The sequence below is a fragment of the Lagopus muta genome, chromosome 2 (genome assembly GCF_023343835.1).
Source record: "Lagopus muta isolate bLagMut1 chromosome 2, bLagMut1 primary, whole genome shotgun sequence".
Lineage (NCBI taxonomy): Eukaryota > Metazoa > Chordata > Aves > Galliformes > Phasianidae > Lagopus > Lagopus muta.
The window spans coordinates 104,639,138-104,659,421 of record NC_064434.1 but is presented as its reverse complement, the minus strand read 5'-3'; the positions used below and the strand labels follow the sequence as shown (position 1 = coordinate 104,659,421).

At 41.2% G+C, this 20,284-nt stretch overlaps 1 protein-coding gene and 1 non-coding gene across 7 annotated transcripts in view; both read left to right on the top strand.

Annotated features, from left to right (window-relative positions):
• MACROD2 (mono-ADP ribosylhydrolase 2) overlaps window positions 1–20,284 on the top strand; it is an 834,860-nt gene that overhangs the window by 354,807 nt on the left and 459,769 nt on the right. The gene's annotated exons all lie outside the window — the stretch shown is intronic.
• On the top strand, window positions 20,058–20,249 carry LOC125690241 (U2 spliceosomal RNA). The gene has a single exon (XR_007375568.1). It is a non-coding gene; the product is annotated as a U2 spliceosomal RNA (small nuclear RNA).

The following is a 20,284-nucleotide window of genomic DNA, read 5'->3' as shown; positions in this document are numbered from 1 at the left end:
TCATGTTGTGCTTTGCTCATTTTTGAGGTGGGATGCCAGCAAAATTGAGTTTCAAGAGGATAATTACAGCCCAATCAAATCCTCAGGTTAGGTTTCATGACTTTTTTTTTCTCTTAAGGAGGTTCCTCTGAGTGAATTATTGGATTTTGAGTGTTCTTCAGAAACTTAGTTTGTAATTTGTCTTCCTGAAAATCAGAAGAACAGGTTGAGTTCTTTAGGTAGAGTGAAAACTGTCCAAAAATCTTCATTTTACAAGTTTAATAACATCAAGGGCACCCAGTTCTTACCAGTGAATTTTCCATCTGCTTTTGAACATGACTTCAGCGTGAGTTTGACCCCAGCTCCGTGTGCTGATGGTCACCTCTGGCAGGTAGGAGTCTGCTGAAGTGATCCAGGGCTATAATTGTCCTCCCCAGAGATAACTAGTTAAGTACCTGACCCTCTTAAAAAATCACAAGTTAGTGCTATGAATGGGTGCTCTTTAGAGTGGGAAAATAATTCCTTTGGCTAAGCAGGATAAGCTGTAGAACCGGCCAACCTCTTTTAGGAACTATAGTCACACATATCCTAACAATAAGGCAACATTCACAGCTCCCTTTGTATCATTATGCTATTTATTGGTCTCTGACTGCAAAGGTTGGGCAAGGGCTACAGCTTTTCTTAATCCTCTTGCTTGAGAACGATTTGCTGCAGACCCTGGTTTTCATTTGTATGCTGGAGTCTGAGTTTAGGCTCCTTTTGCTGGAACTGTCTCCTTGCCAGCTACTTTGCACTTCCAAGTTGAGTCAACTCAAACTGTTTCACTGGGGATGAGATTGGGCCCCGGCTCAGCTCCAAAATCCAGTTTCTAGCATTATGTCTCTGTCTCTCCCAAACCTCCTGGGAAGGCTGTCTAGCATGATGGGAGCACTCCAGGTAACACCCAGTGTCCTCCCTGGCTTTTGGGTGGATGGACGGACTCCAGATGCCATCCACCATGTTCCCTCTAGCTGGGATCCCCCTCTGCTCTTTCTGGTGGGTGTTAAGCCCATCCTATTTTGCAGTTCATGCATTAGTAAGAATTACTTTGCATAGGGCCGATCCTGAGTGAAGGTGCTCCTCACCCTTGCAAGGCGGTAGTGACATTTTCATTTTGATACTGTGATACATAGGTCTGTCATATAAGAAATTCCTGTTACTTTCTCTGTCAGTCATAGACTTATTTTGTGTGTGTGTGCATTATTCTCAACTTCTTCTACTGCTTCTACTTATTTCTGCTTCTCGGATTATACAGCATATGAGTTGTAGCAAGACGACTTTTAACTTGGAAATTACAGCTTGTGATTCAGCAGTGCACTGGAAATTCAAGTGATAGTTCTAATGCTGAAGCATATTCAGTCTGGATAGCAAACTCCCAAGGTGTCTTTGAAGAAATCCCACTAAATTCCCTGGGGGGGGGGGGGGGGAAGTTTTGTTGCTCAGAATGTCACCTTTGTTTCCTTTATACACCCAGGAACACCATTACCCTGCAGGTGTCACTGAGCCATCTGAGCCTTCACCACCTAACCTGAGCAGAAAGTCAGGGCTTGTGAAACCAGACTAAATAAGCAGCAACAAGAAAGAGCTGTTCTTGCTCTGTTATGCAAGTCTTCTGTTTGGGATTTTCATTCTGCTGCCACTGAAGGTATTGCTGGTAGTTGGCCAATGGCTTTCCAGGCCACAGCTGTGCAAATCCAGCCTCAGTCCTTTATAGGAAGTTGGTTCAGGATGCTACAGCAGCAAGAAAATGCTAAATAAATACTAGACTTTCCAGTCACCTGCACCAAACCAGTGCGATGGGAGCTTGACCTCCTGCTTTTTGCATAGGACCTGGAAACTTTTGCTGTATATGTCTATGGGAGCAGGAATGTGAGACTAGTGGAAAAACTAATGTAGCTTTTCACTTCTCGGTGACTTAAGCTGGTTGACAGTAACCCTGGGACAAAATGTAGTTGAGGTGTGTCAGTCCAGGTGCAGTATAAGCAATTCTGATGGTTTTTTTCCATATTCATTTTTTGGCAGTGTGTAATTTTTTAATACAAAGCAGTTGTTTTCTTTTTTAATGTTAGTTACAGGGAAATTTATGGTGTATTTGTACTTCTCCACAAATATTCAAGTGCTCTTCTGGAAGGAGGTATGCAATAAATAACATTGCTTCATATGCAGAGTGAGCATTAAATCATTTAATAGTATAATAAGAAAGGCCTGAACTAAAATCCTTGTGGACTTCCTGAAGTTTCTTTTTTTATTACATTTTCCAGTATTGTGTTCTTTAAAGGAAGACTTTTCCTCGTGCTGGTATATATCCAGGCTTATCTTAAGAATAAAATATAGCAAAACATTCACTGTAACTACAAAACAGAGATATACAGAATAGAGAAAATACATCTATATTACATCACTATGCTGTAATTTGAAATATTTCCATGCCTTTCATGAATACATTCAAGTGAGAGTAGCTGGCAGTACTAGCAGTGCTTGCAATAGCTCAGGTTTGCAGATACCCAAATTGGGATATAGATTCTTCATTTTCAGTGCATCGTTCTGTATTATTTTGAACTCTGTTTTTCGGAAAATGGGTTGTTGGTTTTGTTTTTTCAGCACTGCTGCTGCATCAAAAACATAATATTGCAGTTTTCTCCTCATGTAAGTTTAAAACGCACATGGAGGCCGGACGGTCTAAACACACAGAGATGTATGTTCAGCAAGGACTAAGCATAGAGCTGGCAGTAGCAGAGGCCTGGAGCTCAGGGAGTGACTTCATTAGAGGCATCACCAGCAGGTTTTTTTCATCTTCTTAGGCCCAATCCCAACACCGCTTGTCTTATACAGCCTATGATGCTTGCAGCCCTATTTCAGCTTAGTAACAGTCCGTTGCCTCTGAAAGCACACTTCTGAGCCTTTTTCTTTGAGGGACATACCTGTGCTCTGAAAAGTGACTGTAGGGAATGTAATTGCAGACTTGAAATTGTTTGCATTTCTTTTGTCCCGGTGACTCAGATTAAAAGTCACGCATACAAATAGAATGAATTGCTTGGATATTACCGGCTGTTTTGCGGAGAGCTTGGGAGCCGGCCTTCATGCTTTCTCACCAGCTATCACCTCCCTCTGTAGGTTCTAACTGAGCGCTGAAGGCACGTGGAGGAGATCTAAAGATAGGAGGAGCTATCTTTAACTTGTCAGTCTTCAGGATAAAATTGCACTCATGACTCGATTTTATTCTTTCTGCTCGTTCCTTTGCTCTGTGTATTTTTGAACTTCCCATGTATATCTGTGCATGATGGTAGGGATTTGGGAATAAATTTACAGCTGATCTGAAATACTTACAAAAAAAAAAGCTGGTGAAATTATCTTGTGCTTACTGCCGAATTAAAGATGTAGCTAACAAAACCACAGTGCCTTATGCTATATAGCGGCTAGTTTAGCTTTACACATGCACTTTTTCAAGACATTCCACCATGTAGTATATATCTGTGTTTTTAATCTCTGTCTTTTGGTCTGCTCTTTGTTCTGACAATGTGGAGTGCAGTATGGTTCAATTCCTTTGCTCACTGGAAATGTTAAAGCCATTTGCTGTTCTAACTGATCCCTGCTTGGAGTGTTTTATTACTGACGCAATCTCGAGGTGAGCATTATAAAGTGAAGTATTATTCTTGATTTCACTGCGAAGCAGGAGGGAGTCAAACTGCAGGCATCCAATGTCAAAATCGCCTTTTTTAAAGGATTTTTTTAGCGTGAAGATGGAGTGCATTTAAGGCTGTGTTTGCTGATCTTGAAGCTTGGGATGTAATGAGTAAAGTGACAGAAGAATATGACCTTGCAAAGAGTGAGACGGCTGAAAGCTAAGTGAGCTTTGGGAATAATGGAAATGAGGCACAGTCCAAATGAATGGGACCTTTAAAGGTTGCTTTTCTTCTCACAAAGGTTTTTAATACAATATGAAACCTCTAACAAACCCTTAAGAAAAGACAGTTACGGAGCCATCCGTAGGCTTCCGAATCCAAGGTGTTCCAACTGGCTGCAGTTTGACAGCCATAGAAACCATTTCCCATTTAATCTATTTAACTGGATTAAAAGAATGTTTCCTTGCTCTTGGTATGTAGACTATTTAGTCATTAATTTGGTCTTACACTGTTTTCACTGTTGAGAGTTGAGCATATTGTGGAAAATTAATTATCTTAGAGCATACTATATTTTATGAAGTATTGATTTGCTTTTTCCTATTTTAGAAAATTGTACCTTTTTTCCTCTTTAATTGAATTTATTTCTTCAGAGGAGTTAGACTGTAAAATGCATGAAAAGCCAGTATTTTGAAAAGCAGAGTGTATTGAGTCATTTTTTGAAACTAATTTGAAATATTTTGGGCACCCTGCTTTCACAGCCACCACTTGTAGCGTGCTGGTCCCAACAGAAATTGTACTGTGCATTTTCAGCTGTTTCAGAATTAGCAGTAATTGTCTGCGGACTGGAAATGAACCGATGAAGGTGCTGTGAAGATGAGTGCCTGCCCTACAAAAAGATAATTCAGGTTCCCATGCAGTGGTGGTTGCATAGGTCCTCCAGGAGGAGGATGTCCTTCACAACTGAGGCAGCACTGAGCTGTCTGAGAATGTTTCCCTGAGACTTGAAGAAATGCTACTGAGAACTTTCATTTGATAGAAGGAATGCAGCAGAATGACTAGAATATTGTCAAACTGGCACTTGCTGTTTATTTTTTGAGTGCCTTTTTGGAAAGGGCATTTTACTAACAATTTTAATTATTAATGAATAATATTAAGGACTTGAGCTCCTGCCTCTAACATATGCAATAGGCATGTTTGTTACACTTAGCTATGTTTTTTAGTATACTGGTGCAGCTCTCTTTTGCTTTCCACGCAGTCGTCTTATCCCTGATTTTGAGTGTGTTCAGAGCTTTATTCTCTGTATCCTGGCTTCAGATAATTGATTCTTTCATCCTTCATTCTGGAGTTTACATGCTTGTGAAAGGGAAAGAGGGTTGAGGTAGGAAGGTGGTTGTTCTCTGTTATTATTGTTTTCCCTTCTTCTTCCGGTTCCCCTTTCCCTTTCCTTCCCTTTCCCTTCTCCTGCTCTGATCTGGTCTTGTTCCTTTTTCCTTTTCTCTCAGGTTTCATTGTGCTTTTCTTTAGCCGACGTGTGAATGCTCGGCATTTCAAAACAGCCCACAGATGCAATTAGCCATTTGTCAAGGTGTGCAGGAGCCGACCAGCCTCCTCACTGCAGCTGAGTCCTTTCTTTGCTCTGCTGACACACCACAGTATTATCCTCTTAGCTCCGTGAATGAGAGGTCCCACAGCAATAGAAGCCTGTCTGGTTAATATATAAGAAACCCATTGTGCACATTCACCTTTTTTTTCCTCTCTCAGTGCAGAGTTGTTTTTCCCTTTCATCTTGGTGTTTCTGAAGGCAATAACAAAGCTTTGTCCACCAGCAGTTATAAATTTCTGGTGTGCCACACCCCCAGTTCACTGCTATTATGCTTGGGCTTGTACAGCCAGAACCCCAGGAGGCATTTTCAAGTATCTTCTCCATCCAGCTCGAGCAGTTCTCATCACTCCAGAAATGTCTTTCTTTAGCTTATAGGACAGAAGAATGAGCTCCCTTCAGAGCTTAATATACCTTCGCTTCACACAGAAGCTGAAAGGGCGCTGAGGTAATGTAATGAGAGCGCAGGCAATCTGAGTTGGAAGTAAAACATATTTTCTCTGTTATGTGCTCACCCTTCTCTGCCCTGGGGCCTAAAAACTGAAATCTACGCTTTAATTTAGCGTTCTCCGCCTGTACGCTGAAATGCTGCTAATGATTCCAGAGAGTTAATAAGAGGGTAGCAAAAATCATATGTCAGGAATGTCTGAAACCATAAAAATTCTAGAGGCAAGACAATTTGACTCAAGTCAATGGATTTTGAAAATATAATTTTCTGTCTACTGGAGGCCAGGGAAGAGAACATATTGAGTTCATTTGTATCATAGTATTTTTTACAAACTCCTTATTAAATCAAATGTGAAGCAAAGGTTCATTAAACAAGTTAGTGTGCTATTACTTTTTTTAAAGAATGGCTAAACTGAGTAGCTATCAAAATTAGGAATCATTTAAAAATCTAGATCACTTTTAAATAGACACACTGGTTGTTGTTTTTTTCCCTTTTTTCTTTTTATGTGAAAACAGTACTTTCAGGAAAAAACAACAAAAAAAAACCACAAAAAAAAGCCAACAGGATTTATGATTCACCAGCTCAGATATTCTTATGAATGTGCCATGTGTGTCAGTTCTTTTTTTCCCTTTTTTTTCCCAATGCATGAGCCTCATGTGGGCAAGCCTGTAGTGTGCCATGAGTGCAGAGATGTGTTCCAAGGAAATTAATACTCATTTCCAGAAAGATGGCAGTTTCTCATGATTTGTGATTTGTAGGCATGGCTATTTACGCTGTCTAAAAAATGCTGAACCGCACATCAATTATTTAACCTGTCTAAATTTTTGTTAATGCTGTGCAGAAGTTCATTTGTTCAGTAAAATAGTTGCTGTTCATGACACTTCAGCATCTGTTTCTGAATGATATCTTCAGCTCAGTATTGAAACTTAAATCTACTTCGGAGCTGGAAGCTAATGCATGTACTGATGTTGCATGATGCAAATTTAAGCTTTTCATTTGTATTTAAAATAAAATTGATACACACTAGTTTCTTTCCCAGAGAAGTTCAACTTAAACTAATTCTTAATGATCCAAATGCATTGAAAAACCCTCAGAAATACAGAGCCAGTTTACTGGAGCATTACTGTCACGGCTAAAAAGCGTGCTTTCCTGGCAGCAACCTGACTGGTTGGCTTGTTTTTCCTTGGTATTGCTTTTACATAGCCTGCTAAATGAGATGGAAAAATACATTACTGCAGTATGTATTTTCGGTGAGATGCATTTGGGCAAGGTGTCCTTGTGCTGGTTGTCACATCTAGCCCCTGCCTTCTTCCAGTTAGGCTGAGATCCTTTTCAGAGGGAGCGATGCCTCCGTTTTTCTTGAGTGGAAGGAAGGAAGAAAGCTAGTGAAAAGCCAGCAGGTTGGTAAAATGATACTCGAGGAAGGGAGTAACACCTTCTCCTGTGCTGGCTGGCGGGCGGTCTGTACTGCTGCATTGGTCTGTGCAGGGCTTGTTGCAGACCAAAGCTACAGAGGCATGCTCAGCATGCAGGGTCAGGGCAATGCTTGGGACACCGGCTTACTGGTGGCCGTCTGTGTTGAGCTGTGGCCAGCATTTACAGAAGGGTGATGTGTTGTAAACAGTTAGCCATGCTAGACAGCATCATCAGGGCAAGTGAGAAGTGTGGCAGTGCTACCCCATTACTAGCATAGTAAACTAAATCTGGTAAGCCTAAACAAAATTTTCTTTGGTCCCTAATTTTGAACATACCTTTATTATTTTTAGTGGATTGAGGCTGGCAGGAGATTTGTAGAAGATGATTTTTCACAATTCTAATGAGAATATGAGTCCTTTGTCAGCGTGCAACAAAATCCTGCACCATTCATAGAATTTAAGATGGTGTTAATGTTATCTGAGATTGTTTATAGCGGGCAGAGGCTAAATATATCTTCAGAGCGTAACTGCATGTGGTCTTGCCAATTAAAATGGTGACTATAACCAAAGGCCATTAGCCTCGTTACATGTGTGTGAACAAGCTGGGTACAGTCCCCAGAAAGGTAACTGGCAACGCAGCAAAATGGTCGACTTTAAAATTCTTGTGGTGTTGTCATCATGGGCTAGGAACAGCTTTGAGCCAAGGAATTTTCCCTCACTTGAATTTACAGTCAATTACCATGCTTTTTATCACCCGTTCTGGTACTGAGCAATAAAAACAGCCCAGTGTGTATTGAGGGAAGTGCACCCGGCCCTCAGCAAGTGGAACGAACGCCCCAGTGCCCCATCCGCCATGTTGGGCCATCCCTTCCCCTCGGCCCAGCCTGCTGCTGGCACCACGCACTCGCACAGCGTTTGGTCTTTAGCACATACCTCGCTTGTTTGGGATTTCTTTCACTGGCCTTTTCCATTCTTTTTGAGCATATGGGCACTGCTGGAATAGTATATTAAGAAAGGAACAGAATTTTCTTGCTGGCGCAGTAGTAGGCTTCAATTTCTAGGGTTCCTAAACTTGTATAAAATTTATCTTATCTACGTTTCATGATCTGGTGACTATTTAGTAATAACGGTCACCCACACAGTGAGCTGGGATACCATGCTGCTTGGTAATGAGAGCTCCTGGAGTTCTGTGAAGGCATCGATTAATCATCCTAGTGCCAATTAAAAAGGCCATTAGAAATACTGTCCTAGCCTTCAATCCCACATAGGGTATTTTTTCTCACAGAGGTGCACGGATTGCGTGCTTGGACTTGCAGGCTTCCTTTTTCAGGATGACGTGACCTGGCAGAGTGATCAGTGCACATTCTGTCTTATATTGTACTATGGTTAGATCCCAAATTTATTCCAATCTATTCAACAAATCAGGTTTGTTTCTGTAGTGGGACGTAGTTCTTTGTACGGCACAGTGATCCTCAAGCTCTCGTTGGATTTGACCTGCTATGTTATTGGAGTATGATTTTAAGGTTAACATTCACAACTTCCTTTCAGAACAGGGACTTTTCTGTCTCGCAGTTCCTGGTGAGGAACAGTGTGTTACTGTGGGTCTCCAAGTAAACTTTTTACATAAATAATTGAGGGTGGAGGAGGTAACGCTGTTTGTAACTTCATTCTGAGTTCTTTTTGTCAGTCGCTTCTGACTTCTCCATATTCCTCCTGTTGGGTTGAGCTGTGCCTGATGCCTGTTGTGTCCCCAGCACGCTTTTTTTTTTTTCCCCAGAAAAGTTCATTTGAAAGCAGACCATTTATGAGTACAGAGTAATGCTGTGTGAAAAACCTCCCGAAAGTTTCTTTTTTTATCATGAAGCAGAGCTCCAGTGCTTTGCTGAGGATTTGAGAATTCTTAAGGTGGCTAGCTTTTTGTTTTTTTCTTGTATAACATCTACTTAAGGTTTTCAAAGGTATATGGCACTGGAAACCAGTGTTGTCTCACGCTCATCAGAGGCGTTAAAGTTTTAGAGATGCGTGCTGCAAGAGAAATGGAGATGCATCAAAAGGGTCTGCAGTACATGCAGCACCCAGAGCAAGAACCTGGAATTGAGCTTGGGATTTTTCTCTACTGTTAGAAAATACTTTATGAAACACGGTATCAGAACACATACATATCATCCGGTTGTCACAGAAAACAGTCTGTTACCCCTGTCTTTCAGCTGCTTAGGTACCAGATTTTTCATAAACAGATCTTCTGGAATGCTTGTTGGCATCAGTGTGCTGTTCAGCTGTGGGATTTCAGTTCAGCTTTCCAGGTTATATTAAAAATAATAAGTTGAGCAGCCAGTATACATAAAAATAATAATAATAATCCCAGCAAAAGAACTTCAGTCTTCTTTCCCAGTTCACGAAACCCAGAGAAGACATATAGAATCTATGCATCACATCAAATGTCGGAGTTAAGCTTATCTGTGTATTTTTGCACTTCGTATATGAACATTATAATTCAGTTTTCAGATAGGATATATCTGATAGGACGTATCTGGTAGGATATATCTGGTATGATCATGGAGCCCCACAGGTTTTGTTTGCAGAAGGTGACACAGCTTTAGCCTTGTGCCGGTAGGGAGCTTCCTGCTGGGTTTTGTTGCTGGAACTGTGGGTGCTCTGCAGAGAAAGGAGAAGCCTGTTCTTGTCTTGCAGTATGGCACCACTGCTGCCACCCTTGTGTCAAGCAGACAGCACCTGCCCTTGTCCCTGTTCCTGATTTTAATGTGAACAGAGGCCTGGGCATCTTGCAATTGTCACAGCCACCGCTGAAATTGTGAGCAATGCACCGAACCCCACATCATACTGGAAAGTGCCAAATAGCCTTAGAGAGGGGACCCACCAACTCTGCACATGCAGAGGCAGTTGATCTTCGATTTGCTGTGCTCCCGTGTCCCAGCTTTAAAGTGGAGAAGAGAAAATGCCTTTGTCAGATGGGAGTGGGAGTGTTTGCAAGGAGCAAGTACTTTCTTTTCTTCTTTTTTTTTCTTCATTTCTTCAAGTGATCACGTGGCAGCATGCTGTGAAAACTGGGATGATACTAAGAGTTTTGCATTCAGAGCAAGATCCAGAGCGTGTTACAAGGCAGCCAATAATGACAATAAAGCCAATTACTAACTGGCTTCCTTTCAGTCAGCGGGAGCCTGTATTTGTCATTTATATTGGGGCAGAGGGAAGATGCAGCTTGTGAACAAATGTTGGGAGAGTTTAAATGGATAACATTTTACATGACAGTCGTTATAATGATAAAGCAACATAAGGCTTGTATCTGCTAAAAGCAAATTTAAAAATGAAGTCCCTTTCCTGCCCTTCAACTTAAAATCTTACGATTATCTTCAATCCCAAAATGCAGCTTCGATGTTCATTTCCTTTTACCAGAATGCAAAATAACAAGAGCTTGAGGTTTTAGTGTATTTGAAAAAAGTAATCCCTTTTCATTATAACTTCTGGTAGTGCTTTAATTAAAAGCGTTAGAAGAACCATCATGTGCAACACAGTTTAAAACACATGTCCAGTGTGCTGGGAAGGGGATTATGTGCAGAATTTGTTCAGTTGCAGTGAAGAAGACTGGATTTTGGTATTTTCTTGTTTTATCACCTGCTACTCGATTGTGTATTTTTACATGGCAAAGGGAGACGGTGCTTTTGTGCATTTCTTCCCTCAATTTTCCCACCTTTATCCCAAATGGGCCCTCGTAGAATGCTTCAGCCCCTATTTCTTAGGCCTTTTCCAACAAAGGAAGTTTCATACTGAGGAGCAGTGCTGTGCCATGGAAGTCCTGTGGTTTTATCAGGCTTCCAGGCTCACACGGTGCTGCTGGAGAGGCAAGATGCTCCCCTTCTGCAGGCTTCACGAGATGAAGAGGGTAACCCAACAGAAGGCTTTGTGAGCTCACTGTAAGCTGATGGTGGAGGTTTTATGCCAGCATTTTTCCTTCCCTGCTTTTCTTGAACAATTTGCATTATGCCACTACCCTGTAAAGCTATATCTGAAGTATAATGTGGAGGTGGTGATGAGCAATGTAGAGTAATGGAAGGAAGTTGCACTAATTGCTGTCCGGAGTGAACGGTTTGGGATCTTAATCTCCAATGTTTTGAAATGGAAAAAGGTGGAGAAAAGAACTGGGAATGTTATGCCCGGTCATTGTAATGTAACACTTTGTATAAATTTTAAAAAGAGGAAAATTTAAGATTTTCAGGAGATGTTTTGAAGGTTGAAAGGCATTTCCGCCCCTTAACCCATGTGTAAGGACTGTCACCACTTCAACAGCTGCCAAAGCAGCTGACCTGGGTTGGAATTGAAAGATCTTTGATTGACATTTAAACAAAATGTTAATTTATTTACGTATGTGTAGTCCTGGAGGACTTCTTAACATCACCAGAGGCCTTGTAAAGCTGATTTCCTTTGATCATTGCATGGAATTCGTGCTATTTTTGTGTTTTTCCTCCCACTAATGTCTTCCTTCAGGAGATGTGGTTTACTTGTAAGGTGTCTCTAAGGAGGGAATTTTACTTTCATACTTAATTAAAAAAAAAAAGACAAATTCAAACAGGTGTCTTAAGTTCAGCTGAAGTTACAGGCATGTGAAAACATAAAGCACATAGGTCGACATAATTTGGTGAAGCAGGGTTACTGTTTGAGAGATAAATGTGTCCCCGAAACAATAACACATGCTGGTGCCTTTGTTCAGCCAACAGAAAAAAATTGCACTTTGGTAATGTTGGACAAGTAGTACATGATGTCAGTGCACTTCTGTACTTTTCTTTGCTCGGTTGTTAGCTGGCTGTGGGCAGTGGTCTGGGAAAAATCTGTTCAGGTGCCCTTTTTTTTTTCTTTCTTTCTTTAAGTCCTGAGGATCTCACCTAATGACAAGGTGTGTAGAGTGCCTGTGGCATAATTCCTTCCACCCAAACAAGTAACATTCATTCAGGAATCTGGGTGTTCCTCAGCAAACTCTCCCCGGGTGAGTTTAGTTAGCAATTATACGATAAATCTAAATGTGTATTGCGATGAGCATAAGAAAGGGAGCAGGAAACAAATGCATACTTCCCATGTGGACTTTGAAAAAGCACTTCTGTATGCACAAAAATATAGGCCCGAGTGTTTCATCATAAAAGGTGAATGAATGAAATATTGTCATTTTTGATTTCACAAAGGTTAAGTATTTGTCTTGCAATAATTTGAGTGTTTATGGAGTCCATGAGGAAAAATCTGTGCCCATTAATGTATGTTGTTAATGAGTGCCTCCTGTTCATGTAGGATTTTGTGTATAAAAACGGTTCATAGATGTGCAAGTGATTTTTTTAAAATGCCTGCAACAATATTTTCTCAAGTGTAGGCATCCCATGGAGATGCAATACCAGCATTGCAGCAGGAAGCCCTAGGTAAATTCAGGTGTATTCTTATGGTGCCTCAACTGACCTTAATATCATGTAACTATGAACACCATAATGCAAATTTGTTGAGGTGACACACATTGCTACATCTGAAAAGATTTAAAATGGTGTGGTATGAGCTACCATTGCCCCAGTGCCTCGGTGTCCTGCTGCACCAAGAGATCCAAGAACAGAATACATACAGCAGGCTTTTCCCAAGTCCCCTCCGCTACGTGATCCTGCTCTCTCCACTGCAGAATGAGGCATGCAGGCAGCCATGCCCGCCCTTTGTCGCAGGCATCTCAGAAGATGAAGCTGGGTACTGTCACGTTTGATTTCGTGGCCATTGTAATCTCTCAGTTGTCAGCAGTTTGGCTCCCCCCAAGAGCAGCCTGCACAGCACTTTGGGTCGCTGACTGAATGGAGCCTCTTGACTTTGCAGAAATGAATGAAAATGCAATGAAAAGGAAGCTTTCCCTGGGAAAGCAGAGGAAAACGGCTGCGCAGTGTGATAGCAGGTTGCAAGAGAGCTTAGTGAAGATGCTTTAGGAAGAGGGGAGCACACTGCGTTCTGTTCCTTTCTTCCCTTCCAGAACTGCACCTTGCATATAAGATGGGTCAGGCAGGAGACTCTTAGGGTGTTTTAAAAACAAGGAAATGGGAGAGCAAACAGCTGTCACTATTTATTCCCTTTATTTCCTTGGTGGAACCAAAGGAAGCCTCTGATGCTTCACACTCGATGAATGCTTGTCCCATTTTTGTTGCCTGATGGGCTGTTTTTTGACACGCTGCGCAAAGTGAATGAGTGAAACATTGAAGTAGATGACAAGAAAAGAAGATGACAAAAGGAGGGACAAGTTCTAGGGAGCGAGTTAAATGACACCAGCCTCTAAAGATTTGGAAAAAGCTGTTTAAAATTGCTGAGTGTGAAGCAGACATCGCCTGGGTCAGCTTTCCAGCATGACAGCCATAAACACGTGGCCAATAATTCAACCCGACAGATGTTCAAGAATACAGATAACGTGAACGCTGCGTTCTGCTCACGCACCCAGAAAGCAGTACGTCAGCCTGGACCTCCCTGACAGCGTGCCTCCCGTCTCTCCCATCCGCTCATTTGGTGAGCGTCCTCCCTGTGAAAGCGCAGCCTTTCTGATCCCATTAGAGAAGAGAGGCTCTGTCTCCGCGGTCCTTTTTGCTGTCCGTGCACTCTGTGAACCGCGCTGTGCATGGGGGATTTGTTAAGAGTTGCATTGGAACCCAACGTGTCACAGGCAGCCTTGTTACGGATGAAATGCAGCTGACAGAAAGGATTAGCTGCAACCGAGAGAGAGAAACAAAAAGTCATATTTTAAGGAAGATTGTGGTGCAAAATTTTGATTATTTATTGGGCAAGGAGATAGTCGGCGCTTTGTGTTATTAGAGATTCAGTGCCTTAGGAAACTGGCAGTGAATTCAGCCTGGTGCTGCCAAACTGTACTTCAGAATATGAAGAAGGAGAAAAAAAAGCAAAACAAACAGAAAAGCCTCTATACCCTGCAGCTGCAGAGAAAATACTCAGAAACTCACTGTGACCAGAGCTGTGTTCTTGTCTTGAGTCAGCAATCAGCTTGAAGCAATACCTTTGAGAAGAGCGAACTGTGCTGGTCATTTCAATGCATGTGAGCTATGAAGTCTGACGTGTTTCACAGCAGCGAGCTCCTTTCTGTTCCTTTTTGCAAAAGCCTCAGTGTTGTTTAAGCCTCAGTGTGCCGTTTAAGAATGTGTGTTCTTGGGAGAGAAGAAGAGAACTAGAATGAAGGTTTGTTATAATTATTCGTGTAAATTAGAAGAAGAAAAAGGGGGGGGGGGAGGAAAAAGCAAGCTAGTTTTGAAATTGTGGAGAAACAGAGAAACAAGGGATATTTTCTTTGCCCACCGGAAAAAGCTTTAGTCATATCCGGAGTCTTGAAAAAAATCACAACAAAACCCCCTTCTTCCCACCAACTCCTACACTCTCGGCAGTGCCATATGCCCCAGCTCACAATTATCCAGCTTTTAATGCATTCCACTTCTGCTCTGACAGCTATACAATGTATAGCAGTCGCGTAGAGTCAGAAGGCAAATCTGTGAAGCACAAAGAATCAAGAATTTGGTGATAGTTTAAAACAAATGCAGAGAATGTGGAATGAAATAACGTAAGCTAGATACTAATGGTGTTTGTTCCATTTCTCTTTGTGTCTGTCTAAACCTGCTGTTTCAAATTGACTTAGCGCTGTGAATTTCCCTTTGGGTATCACTTCTCCAGCATTTACATGGAGCAGGCTGCAAAGTACAAGAGATCTGTACCCGGTGCTCATACTCACCCCAAGGAACCTGTTAATCAGTGGAACAATTGCATGGTTATATGGCTTGCATCGTGTTTGAGCAGTGGAGCTCAACGTTAGAAAAGCACTGTAATTGCTAATAATTAGTCCTCGGCAAGCTTCACAAGGTTTACTTCAGTCCCCTCATGTCAGATTCATACCTACAGCATATCTGAAGTATCTGAGCCTTTTAAGGAACTGGGAGGTAATCCTTTGTCATTGTGTAAGGCAGAAGGCCTGCGTAGGAAAGGGCAAGGGGACTGTGAAATAATTACTCGCTCTGCATTTAATTTGAGTCAATGAAAATGCCAGAATGATTGAAGTGTTTATGCTGAGGATCAAGGAGTAAGATGGGAATGGGGTAATCAAACCCAGGGACATCTTTCTTAAGTTTTTAAATATTTCTTAGGGAGGAGATAACGCAGAACTCTGAGAGCACGGCAGGGGAGTGTTGGAAAGAAAATCAGGATCAGAGGTCACACCTGTGTGAAGCGATGGCTTGAAAATGACAAGTAAAAATAGAAAAATGCTCTGCTTGACAGTGATTAATGGGTTCCTTGACTTGAGGAGGAAGACCAGAGGAGGCTTTGCACTGTGGAGATGGTAATTTGATAGTGGCACTTAACAGGTGAAAAAGCTTGCTGTTACAAGTTCAGAAAAAAAACCAACAAAAAGACTGGTCTTAATTATGTATGGGCACTCATGCCCCAGGCCTCCATTGCCTAGGCAGCTCTGCTTTTCGGCTGCACCAGCTGTGGTGCTTTCAGTTTGCCATTTTCCCATACTTTGAATATGATTCTCGTACTCACTTTCTTCCCAGCTGTCCCTGTCTAGATTTTACTTTGTGTTTACTTGTGCTTTGCTTACCTTGAGCACTGTTCTTCTCTGCTCAGGTGCCCCTTTCCTCTGGCACTACGGCACTGTTTGACCAGCCCCATAAAGTTGGTAAGATGATGTGCAGGGCTTATAGAGCCAGTATAGCTATAGCTGGGTTTGTACGTATGGCTTCCACGACGTGGGAGGTGGGATCAGTCAGATCTTGTGTACGCATCTCTTGTATCCCAGGGGTAGGGAAACATTTGCCAACGCCCTACAACTTTGCTTCTCTGCAAGCTATGAAAGCCTGGATTCTGTCAGCTTTTTGCATACTAAGATGAAAAGCATGTTATGGGCTGCTGGCTGCTTCTGTTCAAACATGAAGCATGGATTTTGAGGTTAGCGGAGGTCTGTTTGCTTAAAAGAGATTCTGATCACGATGAATTATGAAAATGTCAATAAATGCCACATTTTAGAAGGTAATAAAATTACTATTAATGTCGAAGGCAGAGCTCCAGGCAAACATTAACAGCAGCCTGAACCACCTACCTGTGTGTACCTTCTTCCTCTGTAGCATGAGCATGGGGATCTGAAGCAGCCCTGTACCTATGGAGGGAATTCTCAAAGGCCCAAATGGTCAACAGTGCTTCACAAAACCCATGTGCACAGTTTTGTTATGTGGGTTTCAGTCCTACTTTTCCGTGCTGGTCCCCTATGTGTGTGTGATGCTAATCCATTTCTCAAATAAAACTATCCAGTACTTCACAGTTTAGTATGGTGCAATTGATTGTATGTTTGGGCACCACGACGCCAAGTTTTATTTTGCTTTGAAATATGGTGTATGGCAAATTGGAAAAAAAAAAAATAGTCAAATGCCACGTTTAGCATATTTCTCTTTTGCAGTATTTTGTACAAATGTACCAAAGATTTCCTCTAAGGACGTGAGTTAAAAATAAATAATCTCTCCTTGCTTCAGGTCAGGGTTTAATTTCTCGCCCACCCAGCCAGGACTTACCTAGCCCTTGCCAAGTTCAGCTGTGCATGCTATCACAGCACCAGCGCAGAGATTATCAGCCCAAAGGAGGCATTTGGGGAGCGCTGCTATCCACAGGTCTTGCCCTCCCTCTTTGCCGGACTTGAAGTCTGATTAGTGTTTAGACATCACTTTGAGATAATGATAATGTGCCTTTTAATTAGCATCAATATTTCTAATCTTTTGGGGAATAATAATGTGCTTCTTTTTTAGCCCTTGACTGTTGACAGATGGCCACTTATTAAACATCATTAAATTCTGACATCAATCATTTTTGTGCTTTTTTAAGTATGCTCGTCATTTAAATCAAATTATATGCACGGGAGGAAGGTTTTTCAGACTGGGTTGTTTAGACTTTGATGCAGTGCTGAAGCAGCATTTAGCAGAGGCCTTGTTTTTTAAGATGCTGTAATTTCAGGGGCTAACTGCTAACTTGTAATTTCAGTCTACGTGCCTATATGAATGGGGGCTCTCACGGAAGCAGCCTGAATGCTTTTGAGACAAAGCCGCTGCTTAAACATTTAGAAACTTGAACTTTTGGAGAGCCTGCGCTCGTCTGCAGAGAACATTCAATGCATTTACACAGGAATTCATCTTGTATGTGTTTCTGTGAACGCAGTGAAAAAGTGAAGATGAATTCCTGTACGTTACTTGCAGCAGTGCTTTGCTGGCTTGCTGCACTCTTGGCTGGAACCTCTGGTTCGTTATTTGTGAAACTTTGTTTAATGGGCACAATTATAATCTGCATTGTGTCCTTGCTCATCTTAATGGCAGTATTAATTTGCAGGAAGGGACAAAAATTATCTTGCAGAGTTATCAAGTGGTGTTTAGGCTTTCTGAATGCTAATTAATTCAGAGCTCCAGTGCTGTACCTGCTGTTTGAAAGGCTAGCAGCTTGTATTCATCACCTGAGTGACAGCTGTACCTTCCTTTTTTTTTTCTTCTCTTTTTTTTTAATCTTTAAAAAAGAGAATGGGGAAGATTAACTCCTTCCATGCTGATGATTGATTGCCACATTGAAGTAACAATTGCTTTCTTCAGATTTAAAATTTGCAGTATTTTGTCTTCAACTGATGTCTGGTTTTGACAGCATCTTAGTGAAAGGGTGGGTGATAGTGGTTGTTAGAGAAATTGGTAAAAGTAGCTCCAATACACTGCTGCTTTTTCTGTGATCAGGAAAAATAAAAGTATCTTTGAGGGTTAGTGCCAGAACCGGATCCTCCATCTAAGCTAGGAGAGAAAGAATTAAAATGAAAAGTCAAATTTGAACATTTATAGTAGGTGAGAAATCTGAAGAATTTTCTCTTGGACTCAAGTCCTTTTTTTTTTAATCCTTAGTGTCAAGGAAATCGTTAATTAGTTATAATTCAATTAATTTTTCACTTACCTAGATAAATAAGAAAATACTAAAAAACAGTTTTATATTGTGCATGAGTTATTATCTGTGAAACGAGACTGCTGTCATCTTTGGTAGTGAAAAGGGGCTTTGGAGGCACGCAGGTAATTTCCTTTAATCTGAGAAGGAGCATCGTGTAGTGTAAGGCGGGTGTCCCTCTGCAGGTTGGAGAGGATTATGCAGTTTGTTTTAATGATCGATGAAACAAGGTACAAATACTGGATTACACTGCTTCTTTTCCAGGTAGCTAAGTGTATTTGTCCAAAATCCATCTTTCCATCCCTTCCTGTTCCTCCTGATAGAAGTAGTTCAGTTGTGTGACGTTTTCCTTTGGAAACATGAGACAAATGAACAATGTCTCACGTCAGAAGGCTTTGCTTGAGCAGTGGTGCCAAACAGAGTTTCATAAAGGCTTTCATTAGTATTACGGCACGTTCAAGTGTTTCTGCTGTTATTTGTTTTGCTATATGCATGATTCAGAAGTATAGATGTGCAGTAGATGTGCAGTAGACGTGCCATAACTTCTTTTCCGTATCATTTTGAAGACTCTGTGTCTTTAGGGGGACTTGGGGTGGACTTGGCTGATGCCTTTGGGTTTCGAATCTGCTCACATCAGTTTTTACGCATTCTGATTCAGTAAATCTCATTAAGCATGTTTAAATTCCACCATTCACTGCAAGTTCTGTTGACTTCAATAGCAAATTAAGCATATGTTTAAATGTTGCTTGGAGCCTGAGGGAAAGGTGATTAACCTAAAGAACAAAGCTATGCTATTACAATATTTTAACTCATTAAAATCCAGTAGATTTGCTGATACAGACTCACTAAGTGCTCTATTTTAAAACAATTACCTTTTAGTTAGCTGGCTCTCTTGTGCAGCTTGGAATACCAACATCGGAGTACCAGCTAGATACTTCTGATGAGGCAATACATTTCCTTTTCCTTTTGACCTACTGTTCTGCTCTCATAAATAATTAGTGATTATAATTCCTATTTGGGAATGCAAACTCATTATCAAAATATAAGGTTTGACATGGTTGTTTACAAAGTGCTCTTGAAAACTGAAGTCATTTTTGAAGAAATTGCTGTCTTGTTGCAGGTTGCTCAAACATCTTTTGTTATTACTCATTAACATCAAAGGACATTTTTAGCCTGCATGCTCAGGAATGATTTTTCGAAACGTGTTTTTATAACAAAAGCACGCAGTCGTTTTAGCAGTATTGTCTTAGTGTTGGTGTTAATTTATCGTAGAGTTTGAGTGAGTAAAAACCACACCATAGCAAGATAGAGATGGGATTTTCGAATAACTGTGGGAGGTACTGCGATGAATCCAGCAACTATTAAGAAAATACACTGCAATATGTAGTTCTGTCCTCTGTATGCTATTTATTAAAAATTCTCTGAACTTTCCTCAATTTAGTGATATACTTTGTTTCTTCCCTCCCCAAAAGCAGTTCTTGTATTTCTGTATGACATTTGTAAAGCTTGCACGTGCGTCTGAGATTTGTTGTTTTCTAACCCATGGGGAGAAAATTCTAAACTAGCCCCATGGTGATTCCAGAATGAGAAGGTAGCTGTAGTGTTTGGGGAACGTTGTTGTTTCTCTTTTTTTCAATTGACAGTGAAAGAAATGATCAAACCAGGTCAGGAGTGTTTGGGGAGGCTGGATGTGGCATTGGTAGCTTCTCCAAATTGCTGTGCTGGAGATGTTACCCACAGCAGTATAAACGAGTGCATAGAATGGCTCCTGCAGTTACTGCGTGTGCAAAGTCACGAGCTAATTAAAACCTTGGAGTGAGTTATTTGGGGTCCGTAGCCTTTCTTGAGTTTCTTGAAATAAATCTGAGTGATAAAGCTGAATAATTGTTGCTGCAGTGGTATAAAAGCTTACAATGATTCAGTCTCGGTGTGTTCTCTGAGTCAGACCGAGGAACCATCGAGTCTGCTGACTTGTGTTTGCTTCTTGACCTTTTGGCAAAGATCAAGTGGAGCATATGTTTTTATCAGTTTAATATCTGTTATGTCCTCAACTTGAGGATTTTATATTAAATGAGTTTGGGGACTGGGAAATGTACTAGGAGCTTACACCATCCTCTCCATGCGTGAAGCTGGCTATTGCTGTGTTTCTAGAACGCTGTGAAAAAAAAAAAAGAAAAAAATTAACGAGTCCCCAAATGACCAT